Genomic DNA, 13,311 nt, shown 5'->3' with positions numbered 1-13,311 from the left:
CCTGAGCCCAGTCCTCAGGTAAGGCCTCTCAGTGGCTGGATGGAGAGACAGCATATTCGCTTGCCATGCCCCTAGGCCCCAATTTTTAACCATAGTTCGGGTTGTCCCTTCACTCTTCCCAGGGATCTGCTTTCGAATTCCTCTTTTGGTGGGACACCTGAGGTAACAAACCTGAAAGGAGCCCTCCCATCCCACAGATTGACGAAAAACAATTGGGATCGGGCCAAATCCACAGATAGCAAGATTCGTCCATGGCCCATGAGGCCTCCCCAACATTCCACGGCCATCGCTGATACAAACTCCAGAGACAAAAGCCTGAGCACGCGCCTCAGACTCGCTCATTCTTCATATCCTGAAGAGTTCTTCAGATAAGAACCTAAACGGCAATCGAATGCACCCAAAATATATAGTCTAACATGGGCACTAATGCACTGTCTGACAACCTGAGCCCGGACCTCGTGACCAACACCCAGACAGCTGACCGCACACTGAACACATCAGACCCGCCATGGCCTTAGGTCATCATGTCTTCCCTACCTCAGTTTTCAGGCTTCAGAACCTAGACCTTATCTCCAATCACTGCCCAGGGGTGACTGTGGTGCAGAAATCAGAACTCTTCCTTACCCATGGCAAGAAACCTTGTGGTTGGCATGTTGTCCAACGTTCAGTGTAGGAGAAATCTGCCTTCACCCTGAGGCCCCGCCCATTTTTGAGTGCGACGAGGGCATAAACACCCATTGTGACCCTCAGCGTGAGTCCTGTCCTCAGGTACGTCCTCTCAGTGGCTGGACCATTAGATGTCATAATGGGCTTGACATGTCCCTAGGCCCCAATTTTTAACCAGATTTCTGGTTCTCCAGTCGCCCCTCCCCAGGGCTCTACTCTGGAATCCCTCATTTGGTGGGACACCCGAGGTTGAAAAACAAAACAAAACAAATGAACAAAAACAGAACAACGGACTTCTTCCATCCCACAGATTGACCCCAAACTCTTTGGACGCGGCCAAACCCCCAGAGAGTAAGACTCGTCCATTTCCCATTAAGTCACCCTGAAATTTCAAGACCATGAGTGACACGATATCCAGAAACAAAAACTTGAGCAAGAGCCTCACATTCGCCCTTTTTTCATATCCCGAAGTGTTCTCCTCATGGTCTGTAGATCAGTCCTGCCATACCTATGACCCGAAACATAAACCGAGTTTGTGTTTTCAGACAACCGTCCAAACAGCCCTGGCCTACACACCCTACAGTCTCAGGCCCCTGGAGCCAAACCTGACGACTGTGCTTGCCCTCTACAAGGGAATTTTATGTGCCTATTCCAGTGGCCACCACCCTACTAAGAGGATAAACTTCCAAAGTCCCTGAGGCCATCCCAATATTTGTGGCTTCCCAGGACAAACAGGGGCAATCTGGGTCCATCTGCGCACCTACGGTCACTCAGACCGATAGACTGATCCCAGAGGTAAATGGAACGAACAGGCCCCTAGGCACCTATCGGATCCATTGCTTTGGTTTCCAGGCATCTCTCCTCAGAGGCCTGGATTTCAATAAGAGCATATGGCTGTTTCTTGACTCACCCATCAGAACAAATCTCATCTACACATGGGAAACTTGCACGATGGAGCTGTGTGAAAGCCTCTCTTTAGGAGAACCCTTCAGGGCCCCAGTGCCACTGCTTCATTCCAAGGTCTCCATAGACACGAAATCATATTAGGACACATCCACGGGAGAGTCCATTTCAACTCAGCCTCCTCGGTTGCTCCCCCAGATCCAGCAGATCTAACCTGTCTTGTTGCTTGGAGACTATTGGAATGCGAAGTGGGCCACCCAGCCATCCATCCTTAGAACGGTGCTCGGAATCGTTGTCCTGGAGCCAACCAACAGGTCTCAATTGTCCTGCAGAAGAATCTTTGCAGTTGGGAGCTTCTCACAACTCCCATCGCGGGAAAACCCCCATGGCCTCGTAATCCACCCCCCCTTCAAGAAGGGGCCATCAGGGACAGACTGTCCAACCTAAGCAATCGTCTGATCCTCGCCCTGAATTCAGATGCACGAGATCTCGATTCAGGTCTGTAGATTGTGCCTGCCATATCCTCACCCAGATACCTAGGCCTAGCTTGGGTTCTCAGACTTCCGTCCTAAGACTACTGGCCCACAAGCCCTCCAGTTTGGCAATCCAGATCTACAATGCAGCACTCTGCCTGCCCTCCAGAAGAAAAACATTGCCCTCTGGGGCTACCCAGAAACCCCAAATGAGGATCAACGGGGCACGCCATTCGGCTGTACCCCAAATATATAGGCTGACCTGGGCACTAATGCCCTTTCTGACACAGCCTGATCCTGGACCGCCTGGCTCCCCCCAGACAAGTGATCACACTCTGAGCACATCGGACCCCTCATGGCCAGAGGACGTCATCTCTTCTCAACCTCGGTTTTCAGGCTTCAGAACCTAGACATTATCTCCAATCACGGCCCGGGTTTGAAAATGATGCAGATATCAGAAGTCTTTCGCCATGGCAAGAAACCTTGTGGTTGGCATGTTGTCCAAGGTTCAGTGTAGTTGAAACCAGTGTGGCCCATGAGGCCCCGCCCATGCTTGCGGGCCCCATTGATCACAAACACACATTGTGACCCTCAGCCTGAGCCCAGTCCTCAGGTAAGGCCTCTCAGTGGCTGGATGGAGAGACAGCATATTCGCTTGCCATGCCCCTAGGCTCCAATTTTTAACCATAGTTCGGATTGTCCCTTCACTCTTCCCAGGGATCTGCTTTCGAATTCCTCTTTTAGTGGGACACCTGAGGTAACAAACCTGAAAGGAGCCCTCCCATCCCACAGATTGACGAAAAACAATTGGGATCGGGCCAAATCCACAGATAGCAAGATTCGTCCATGGCCCATGAGGCCTCCCCAACATTCCACGGCCATCGCTGATACAAACTCCAGAGACAAAAGCCTGAGCACGCGCCTCAGACTCGCTCATTCTTCATATCCTGAAGAGTTCTTCAGATAAGAACCTAAACGGCAATCGAATGCACCCAAAATATATAGTCTAACCTGGGCACTAATGCACTGTCTGACAACCTGAGCCCGGACCTCGTGACCAACACCCAGACAGCTGACCGCACACTGAACACATCAGACCCGCAATGGCCTTAGGTCATCATGTCTTCCCTACCTCAGTTTTCAGGCTTCAGAACCTAGACCTTATCTCCAATCACTGCCCAGGGGTGACTGTGGTGCAGAAATCAGAACTCTTCCTTACCCATGGCAAGAAACCTTGTGGTTGGCATGTTGTCCAACGTTCAGTGTAGGAGAAATCTGCCTTCACCCTGAGGCCCCGCCCATTTTTGAGTGCGACGAGGGCATAAACACCCATTGTGACCCTCAGCGTGAGTCCTGTCCTCAGGTACGTCCTCTCAGTGGCTGGACCATTAGATGTCATAATGGGCTTGACATGTCCATAGGCCCCAATTTTTAACCAGATTTCTGGTTCTCCAGTCGCCCTCCCCAGGGCTCTACTCTGGAATCCCTCATTTGGTGGGACACCCGAGGTTGAAAAACAAAACAAAACAAATGAACAACAACAGAACAACGGACTTCTTCCATCCCACAGATTGACCCCAAACTCTTTGGACGCGGCCAAACCCCCAGAGAGTAAGACTCGTCCATTTCCCATGAAGTCACCCGGAAATTTCAAGACCATGAGTGACACGATATCCAGAAACAAAAACTTGAGCAAGAGCCTCACATTCGCCCTTTTTTCATATCCCGAAGTGTTCTCCTCATGGTCTGTAGATCAGTCCTGCCATACCTATGACCCGAAACATAAACCGAGTTTGTGTTTTCAGACAACCGTCCAAACAGCCCTGGCCTACACACCCTACAGTCTCAGGCCCCTGGAGACAAACCTGACGACTGTGCTTGCCCTCTACAAGGGAATTGTATGTGCCTATTCCAGTGGCCACAACCCTACTAAGAGGATAAACTTCCAAAGTCCGTGAGGCCATCCCAATATTTGTGGCTTCCCAGGACAAATAGGGGCAATCTGGGTCCATCTGAGCACCTACGGTCACTCAGACCGATAGACTGATCCCAGAGGTAAAAAGGAACGAACAGGCCCCTAGGCACCTCTCGGATCCATTGCTTTGGTTTCCAGGCATCTCTCCTCAGAGGCCTGGATTTCAATAAGAGCATACGGCTGTTTCTTGACTCACCCATCAGTACAAATCTCATCTACACATGGGAAACTTGCACGATGGAGCTGTGTGAAAGCCTCTCTTTAGGAGAACCCTTCAGGGCCCCAGTGCCACTGCTTCATTCCCAGGTCTCCATAGACACGAAATCATATTAGGACACATCCACGGGAGAGTCCATTTCAACTCAGCCTCCTCGGTTGCTCCCCCAGATCCAGCAGATCTAACCTGTCTTGTTGCTTGGAAACTATTGGAATGCGAAGTGGGCCACCCAGCCATCCATCCTTAGAACGGTGCTCGGAATCGTTGTCCTGGAGCCAACCAACAGGTCTCAATTGTCCTGCAGAAGAATCTTTGCAGTTGGGAGATTCTCACAACTCCCATCGCGGGAAAACCCCCATGGCTTCGTGATCCACCCCCCCTTCAAGAAGGGGCCATCAGGGACAGACTGTCCAACCTGAGCAATCGTCTGATCCTCGCCCTGAATTCAGATGCACGAGATCTCGATTCAGGTCTGTAGATTGTGCCTGCCATATCCTCACCCAGATACCTAGGCCTAGCTTGTGTTCTCAGACTTCCGTCCTAGGACTACTGGCCCACAAGCCCTCCAGTTTGGCAATCCAGATCTACAATGCAGCACTCTGCCTGCCCTCCAGAAGAAAAACATTGCCCTCTGGGGCTACCCAGAAACCCCAAATGAGGATCAACGGGGCACGCCATTCGGCTGTACCCCAAATATATAGGCTGACCTGGGCACTAATGCCCTTTCTGACACAGCCTGATCCTGGACCGCCTGGCTCCCCCCAGAAAAGTGATCACACTCTGAGCACATCGGACCCCTCATGGCCTTAGGTCGTCATCTCTTCTCAACCTCGGTTTTCAGGCTTCAGAACCTAGACATTATCTCCAATCACGGCCCGGGTTTGAAAATGATGCAGATATCAGAAGTCTTTCGCCATGGCAAGAAACCTTGTGGTTGGCATGTTGTCCAAGGTTCAGTGTAGTTGAAACCAGTGTGGCCCATGAGGCCCCGCCCATGCTTGCGGGCCACATTGGTCACAAACACACATTGTGACCCTCAGCCTGAGCCCAGTCCTCAGGTAAGGCCTCTCAGTGGCTGGATGGAGAGACAGCATATTGGGCTTGCCATGCCCCTAGGCCCCAATTTTTAACCATAGTTCGGGTTGTCCCTTCACTCTTCCCAGGGATCTGCTTTCGAATTCCTCTTTGGGTGGGACACCTGAGGTAACAAACCTGAAAGGAGCCCTCCCATCCCACAGATTGACGAAAAACAATTGGGATCGGGCCAAATCCACAGATAGCAAGATTCGTCCATGGCCCATGAGGCCTCCCCAACATTCCACGGCCATCGCTGATACAAACTCCAGAGACAAAAGCCTGAGCACGCGCCTCAGACTCGCTCATTCTTCATATCCTGAAGAGTTCTTCAGATAAGAACCTAAACGGCAATCGAATGCACCCAAAATATATAGTCTAACCTGGGCACTAATGCACTGTCTGACAAACTGAGCCCGGACCTCGTGACCAACACCCAGACAGCTGACCGCACACTGAGCACATCAGACCTGCCATGGCCTTAGGTCATCATGTCTTCCCTACCTCAGTTTTCAGGCTTCAGAACCTAGACCTTATCTCCAATCACTGCCCAGGGGTGACTGTGATGCAGAAATCAGAACTCTTCCTTACCCATGGCAAGAAACCTTGTGGTTGGCATGTTGTCCAACGTTCAGTGTAGGAGAAATCTGCCTTCAACCTGAGGCCCCGCCCATTTTTGAGTGCGACGAGGGCATAAACACCCATTGTGACCCTCAGCGTGAGTCCTGTTCTCTAGTAAGTCCTCTCAGTGGCTGGACCATTAGTTGTCATAATGGGCTTGACATGTCCCTAGGCCCCAATTTTTAACCAGATTTCTGGTTGTCCAGTCGCCCCTCCCCAGGGCTCTACTCTGGAATCCCTCATTTGGTGGGACACCTGAGGCTGAAAAACAAAACAAAACAAATCAACAACAACAGAGTAACGGACTTCTTCCATCCCACAGAATGACCCCAAACTCTTTGGACGGGGCCAAACCCCCAGAGGGTAAGACTCATCCATTTCCCATGAAATCACCCGGAAATTTCACGACCATGAGTGACACGATATCCAGAGACAAAAACTTGAGCAAGAGCCTCACACTCGCCCTTTTTTCATATCCCGATGTGTTCTCCTCATGGTCTGTAGATCAGTCCTGCCATACCTATGACCCGAAACATAATACGAGTTTGTGTTTTCAGGCAACCGTCCAAACAGCCCTGGCCTACAAACCCTACAGGCTCAGGCTCCTGGTGCCAAACCTGACGACTGTGCTTGCCCTCTACAAGGGAATTGTATGTGCCTATTCCAGTGGCCACAACCCTACTAAGAGGATAAACCTCCAAAGTCCCTGAGGCCATCCCAATATTTGTGGCTTCCCAGGACAAACAGGGGCAATCTGGGTCCATCTGAGCACCTACGGTCACTCAGACGCATAGACTGATCCCGAGGTAAAAAGGAACGAACAGGCCCCTAGGCACCTCTCGGATCCATTGCTTTGGTTTCCAGGCATCTCTCCTCAGAGGCCTGGATTTCAATAAGAGCATATGGCTGTTTCTGGACTCACCCATCAGAACAAATCTCATCTACACATGGCAAACTTGCACGATGGAGCTGTGTGAAAGCCTCTCTTTAGGAGAACCCTTCAGGGCCCCAGTGCCACTGCGTCATTCCAAGGGCTCCATAGACACGAAATCATATTAGGACACATCCACTGGAGAGTCCATTTCAACTCAGCCTCCTCGGTTGCTCCCCCAGATCCAGCAGATCTAACCTGTCTTGTTGCTTGGAGACTATTGGAATGCGAAGTGGGCCACCCAGCCATCCATCCTTAGAACGGTGCTCGGAATCGTTGTCCTGGAGCCAACCAACAGGTCTCAATTGTCCTGCAGAAGAATCTTTGCAGTTGGGAGCTTCTCTACAACTCCCATCGCGGGAAAACCCCCATGGCCTCGTAATCCACCCCCCCTTCAAGAAGGGGCCATCAGGGACAGACTGTCCAACCTAAGCAATCGTCTGATCCTCGTCCTGAATTCAGATGCACGAGATCTCGATTCAGGTCTGTAGATTGTGCCTGCCATATCCTCACCCAGATACCTAGGCCTAGCTTGGGTTCTCAGACTTCCGTCCTAAAACTACTGGCCCACAAGCCCTACAGTTTGGCAATCCAGATCTACAATGCACCACTCTGCCTGGCCTCCAGAAGAAAAACATTGCCCTCTGGGGCTACCCAGAAACCCCAAATGAGTATCAACGGGGCACGCCATTCGGCTGTACCCCAAATATATAGGCTGACCTGGGCACTAATGCCCTTTCTGACACAGCCTGATCCTGGACCGCCTGGCTCCCCCCAGACAAGTGATCACACTCTGAGCACATCGGACCCCTCATGGACAGAGGACGTCATCTCTTCTCAACCTCGGTTTTCAGGCTTCAGAACCTAGACATTATCTCCAATCACGGCCCGGGTTTGAAAATGATGCAGATATCAGAAGTCTTTCGCCATGGCAAGAAACCTTGTGGTTGGCATGTTGTCCAAGGTTCAGTGTAGTTGAAACCAGTGTGGCCCATGAGGCCCCGCCCATGCTTGCGGGCCACATTGATCACAAACACACATTGTGACCCTCAGCCTGAGCCCAGTCCTCAGGTAAGGCCTCTCAGTGGCTGGATGGAGAGACAGCATATTGGGCTTGCCATGCCCCTAGGCCCCAATTTTTAACCATAGTTCGGGTTGTCCCTTCACTCTTCCCAGGGATCTGCTTTCGAATTCCTCTTTTGGTGGGACACCTGAGGTAACAAACCTGAAAGGAGCCCTCCCATCCCACAGATTGACGAAAAACAATTGGGATCGGGCCAATTCCACAGATAGCAAGATTCTTCCATGGCCCATGAGGCCTCCCCAACATTCCACGGCCATCGCTGATACAAACTCCAGAGACAAAAGCCTGAGCACGCGCCTCAGACTCGCTCATTCTTCATATCCTGAAGAGTTCTTCAGATAAGAACCTAAACGGCAATCGAATGCACCCAAAATCTATACTCTAAACTGGGCACTAATGGACTGTCTGACAACCTGAGCCCGGACCTCGTGACCAACACCCAGACAGCTGACCGCACACTGAGCACATCAGACACGCCATGGCCTTAGGTCATCATGTCTTCCCTACCTCAGTTTTCAGGCTTCAGAACCTAGACCTTATCTCCAATCACTGCCCAGGGGTGACTGTGGTGCAGAAATCAGAACTCTTCCTTACCCATGGCAAGAAACCTTGTGGTTGGCATGTTGTCCAACGTTCAGTGTAGGAGAAATCTGCCTTCACCCTGAGGCCCCGCCCATTTTTGAGTGCGACGAGGGCATAAACACCCATTGTGACCCTCAGCGTGAGTCCTGTCCTCAGGTACGTCCTCTCAGTGGCTGGACCATTAGATGTCATAATGGGCTTGACATGTCCCTAGGCCCCAATTTTTAACCAGATTTCTGGTTCTCCAGTCGCCCCTCCCCATGGCTCTACTCTGGAATCCCTCATTTGGTGGGACACCCGAGGTTGAAAAACAAAACAAAACAAATGAACAACAACAGAACAACGGACTTCTTCCATCCCACGTATTGACCCCAAACTCTTTGGACACGGCCAAACCCCCAGAGAGTAAGACTCGTCCATTTCCCATTAAGTCACCCGGAAATTTCAAGACCATGAGTGACACGATATCCAGAAACAAAAACTTGAGCAAGAGCCTCACATTCGCCCTTTTTTCATATCCCGAAGTGTTCTCCTCTTGGTCTGTAGATCAGTCCTGCCATACCTATGACCCGAAACATAAACCGAGTTTGTGTTTTCAGACAACCGTCCAAACAGCCCTGGCCTACACACCCTACAGGCTCAGGCCCCTGGAGCCAAACCTGACGACTGTGCTTGCCCTCTACAAGGGAATTGTATGTGCCTATTCCAGTGGCCACCACCCTACTAAGAGGATAAACTTCCAAAGTCCCTGAGGCCATCCCAATATTTGTGGCTTCCCAGGACAAACAGGGGCAATCTGTGTCCATCTGCGCACCTACGGTCACTCAGACCGATAGACTGATCCCAGAGGTAAATGGAACGAACAGGCCCCTAGGCACCTCTCGGATCCATTGCTTTGGTTTCCAGGCATCTCTCCTCAGAGGCCTGGATTTCAATAAGAGCATATGGCTGTTTCTTGACTCACCCATCAGAACAAATCTCATCTACACATGGCAAACTTGCACGATGGAGCTGTGTGAAAGCCTCTCTTTAGGAGAACCCTTCAGGGCCCCAGTGCCACTGCGTCATTCCAAGGTCTCCATAGACACGAAATCATATTAGGACACATCCACTGGAGAGTCCATTTCAACTCAGCCTCCTCGGTTGCTCCCCCAGATCCAGCAGATCTAACCTGTCTTGTTGCTTGGAGACTATTGGAATGCGAAGTGGGCCACCCAGCCATCCATCCTTAGAACGGTGCTCGGAATCGTTGTCCTGGAGCCAACCAACAGGTCTCAATTGTCCTGCAGAAGAATCTTTGCAGTTGGGAGCTTCTCTACAACTCCCATCGCGGGAAAACCCCCATGGCCTCGTAATCCACCCCCCCTTCAAGAAGGGGCCATCAGGGACAGACTGTCCAACCTAAGCAATCGTCTGATCCTCGTCCTGAATTCAGATGCACGAGATCTCGATTCAGGTCTGTAGATTGTGCCTGCCATATCCTCACCCAGATACCTAGGCCTAGCTTGGGTTCTCAGACTTCCGTCCTAAGACTACTGGCCCACAAGCCCTACAGTTTGGCAATCCAGATCTACAATGCACCACTCTGCCTGGCCTCCAGAAGAAAAACATTGCCCTCTGGGGCTACCCAGAAACCCCAAATGAGTATCAACGGGGCACGCCATTCGGCTGTACCCCAAATATATAGGCTGACCTGGGCACTAATGCCCTTTCTGACACAGCCTGATCCTGGACCGCCTGGCTCCCCCCAGACAAGTGATCACACTCTGAGCACATCGGACCCCTCATGGACAGAGGACGTCATCTCTTCTCAACATCGGTTTTCAGGCTTCAGAACCTAGACATTATCTCCAATCACGGCCCGGGTTTGAAAATGATGCAGATATCAGAAGTCTTTCGCCATGGCAAGAAACCTTGTGGTTGGCATGTTGTCCAAGGTTCAGTGTAGTTGAAACCAGTGTGGCCCATGAGGCCCCGCCCATGCTTGCGGGCCACATTGATCACAAACACACATTGTGACCCTCAGCTTGAGCCCAGTCCTCAGGTAAGGCCTCTCAGTGGCTGGATGGAGAGACAGCATATTGGGCTTGCCATGCCCCTAGGCCCCAATTTTTAACCATAGTTCGGGTTGTCCCTTCACTCTTCCCAGGGATCTGCTTTCGAATTCCTCTTTTGGTGGGACACCTGAGGTAACAAACCTGAAAGGAGCCCTCCCATCCCACAGATTGACGAAAAACAATTGGGATCGGGCCAATTCCACAGATAGCAAGATTCTTCCATGGCCCATGAGGCCTCCCCAACATTCCACGGCCATCGCTGATACAAACTCCAGAGACAAAAGCCTGAGCACGCGCCTCAGACTCGCTCATTCTTCATATCCTGAAGAGTTCTTCAGATAAGAACCTAAACGGCAATCGAATGCTCCCAAAATATATAGTCTAACCTGGGCACTAATGCACTGTCTGACAACCTGAGCCCGGACCTCGTGACCAACACCCAGACAGCTGACCGCACACTGAGCACATCAGACCCGCCATGGCCTTAGGTCATCATGTCTTCCCTACCTCAGTTTTCAGGCTTCAGAACCTAGACCTTATCTCCAATCACTGCCCATGGGTGACTGTGGTGCAGAAATCAGAACTCTTCCTTACCCATGGCAAGAAACCTTGTGGTTGGCATGTTGTCCAACGTTCAGTGTAGGAGAAATCTGCCTTCACCCTGAGGCCCCACCCATTTTTGAGAGCGATGAGGGCATAAACACCCATTGTGACCCTCAGCGTGAGTCCTTTCCTCAGGTACGTCCTCTCAGTGGCTGGACCATTAGATGTCATAATGGGCTTGTCATGTCCCTAGGCCCCAATTTTTAACCAGATTTCTGGTTCTCCAGTCGCCCCTCCCCAGGGCTCTACTCTGGAATCCCTCATTTGGTGGGACACCCGAGGTTGAAAAACAAAATAAAACAAATGAACAACAACAGAACAACGGACTTCTTCCATCCCACAGATTGACCCCAAGCTCTTTGGACGCGGCCAAACCCCCAGAGAGTAAGACTCGTCCATTTCCCATGAAGTCACCCGGAAATTTCAAGACCATGAGTGACACGATATCCAGAAACAAAAACTTGAGCAAGAGCCTCACATTCGCCCTTTTTTCATAGCCCGAAGTGTTCTCCTCATGGTCTGTAGATCAGTCCTGCCATACGTATGACCCGAAACATAAGCCGAGTTTGTGTTTTCAGACAACCGTCCAAACAGCCCTGGCCTACACACCCTACAGGCTCAGGCCCCTGGAGCCAAATCTGACGACTGTGCTTGCCCTCTACAAGGGAATTGTATGTGCCTATTCCAGTGGACACAACCCTACTAAGAGGATAAACTTCCAAAGTCCCTGAGGCCATCCCAATATTTGTGGCTTCCCAGGACAAACAGGGGCAATCTGGGTCCATCTGAGCACCTACGGTCACTCAGACCCATAGACTGATCCCAGAGGTAAAAAGGAACGAACAGGCCCCTAGGCACCTCTCGGATCCATTGCTTTGGTTTCCAGGCATCTCTCCTCAGAGGCCTGGATTTCAATAAGAGCATATGGCTGTTTCTTGACTCACCCATCAGAACAAATCTCATCTACACATGGGAAACTTGCACGATGGAGCTGTGTGAAAGCCTCTCTTTAGGAGAACCCTTCAGGGCCCCAGTGCCACTGCTTCATTCCAAGGTCTCCATAGACACGAAATCATATTAGGACACATCCACGGGAGAGTCCATTTCAACTCAGCCTCCTCGGTTGCTCCCCCAGATCCACCAGATCTAACCTGTCTTGTTGCTTGGAGACTATTGGAATGCGAAGTGGGCCACCCAGCCATCCATCCTTAGAACGGTGCTCGGAATCGTTGTCCTGGAGCCAACCAACAGGTCTCAATTGTCCTGCAGAAGAATCTTTGCAGTTGGGAGCTTCTCACAACTCCCATCGCGGGAAAACCCCCATGGCCTCGTGATCCACCCCCCCTTCAAGAAGGGGCCATCAGCGACAGACTGTCCAACCTGAGCAATCGTCTGATCCTCGCCCTGAATTCAGATGCACGAGATCTCGATTCAGGTCTGTAGATTGTGCCTGCCATATCCTCACCCACATACCTAGGCCTAGCTTGGGTTCTCAGACTTCCGTCCTAGGACTACTGGCCCACAAGCCCTCCAGTTTGGCAATCCAGATCTACAATGCAGCACTCTGCCTGCCCTCCAGAAGAAAAACATTGCCCTCTGGGGCTACCCAGAAACCCCAAATGAGGATCAACGGGGCACGCCATTCTGCTGTACCCCAAATATATAGGCTGACCTGGGCACTAATGCCCTTTCTGACACAGCCTGATCCTGGACTGCCTGGCTCCCCCCAGACAAGTGATCACACTCTGAGCACATCGGACCCCTATGGCCAGAGGTCGTCATCTCTTCTCAACCTCGGTTTTCAGGCTTCAGAACCTAGACATTATCTCCAATCACGGCCCGGGTTTGAAAATGATGCAGATATCAGAAGTCTTTCGCCATGGCAAGAAACCTTGTGGTTGGCATGTTGTCCAAGGTTCAGTGTAGTTGAAACCAGTGTGGCCCATGAGGCCCCGCCCATACTTGCGGGCCACATTGGTCACAAAAACACATTGGGACCCTCAGCCTGAGCCCAGTCCTCAGGTAAGGCCTCTCAGTGTCTGGATGGAGAGACAGCATATTGGGCTTGCCATGCCCCTAGGCCCCAATTTTTAACCATAGTTCGGGTTGTCCCTTCACTCTTCCC

This window comes from Mustela lutreola, chromosome 10, assembly GCF_030435805.1.
Source record: "Mustela lutreola isolate mMusLut2 chromosome 10, mMusLut2.pri, whole genome shotgun sequence".
Lineage (NCBI taxonomy): Eukaryota > Metazoa > Chordata > Mammalia > Carnivora > Mustelidae > Mustela > Mustela lutreola.
The sequence above is the reverse complement of the archived record's forward strand: the minus strand, read 5'-3'. Positions refer to the sequence as shown.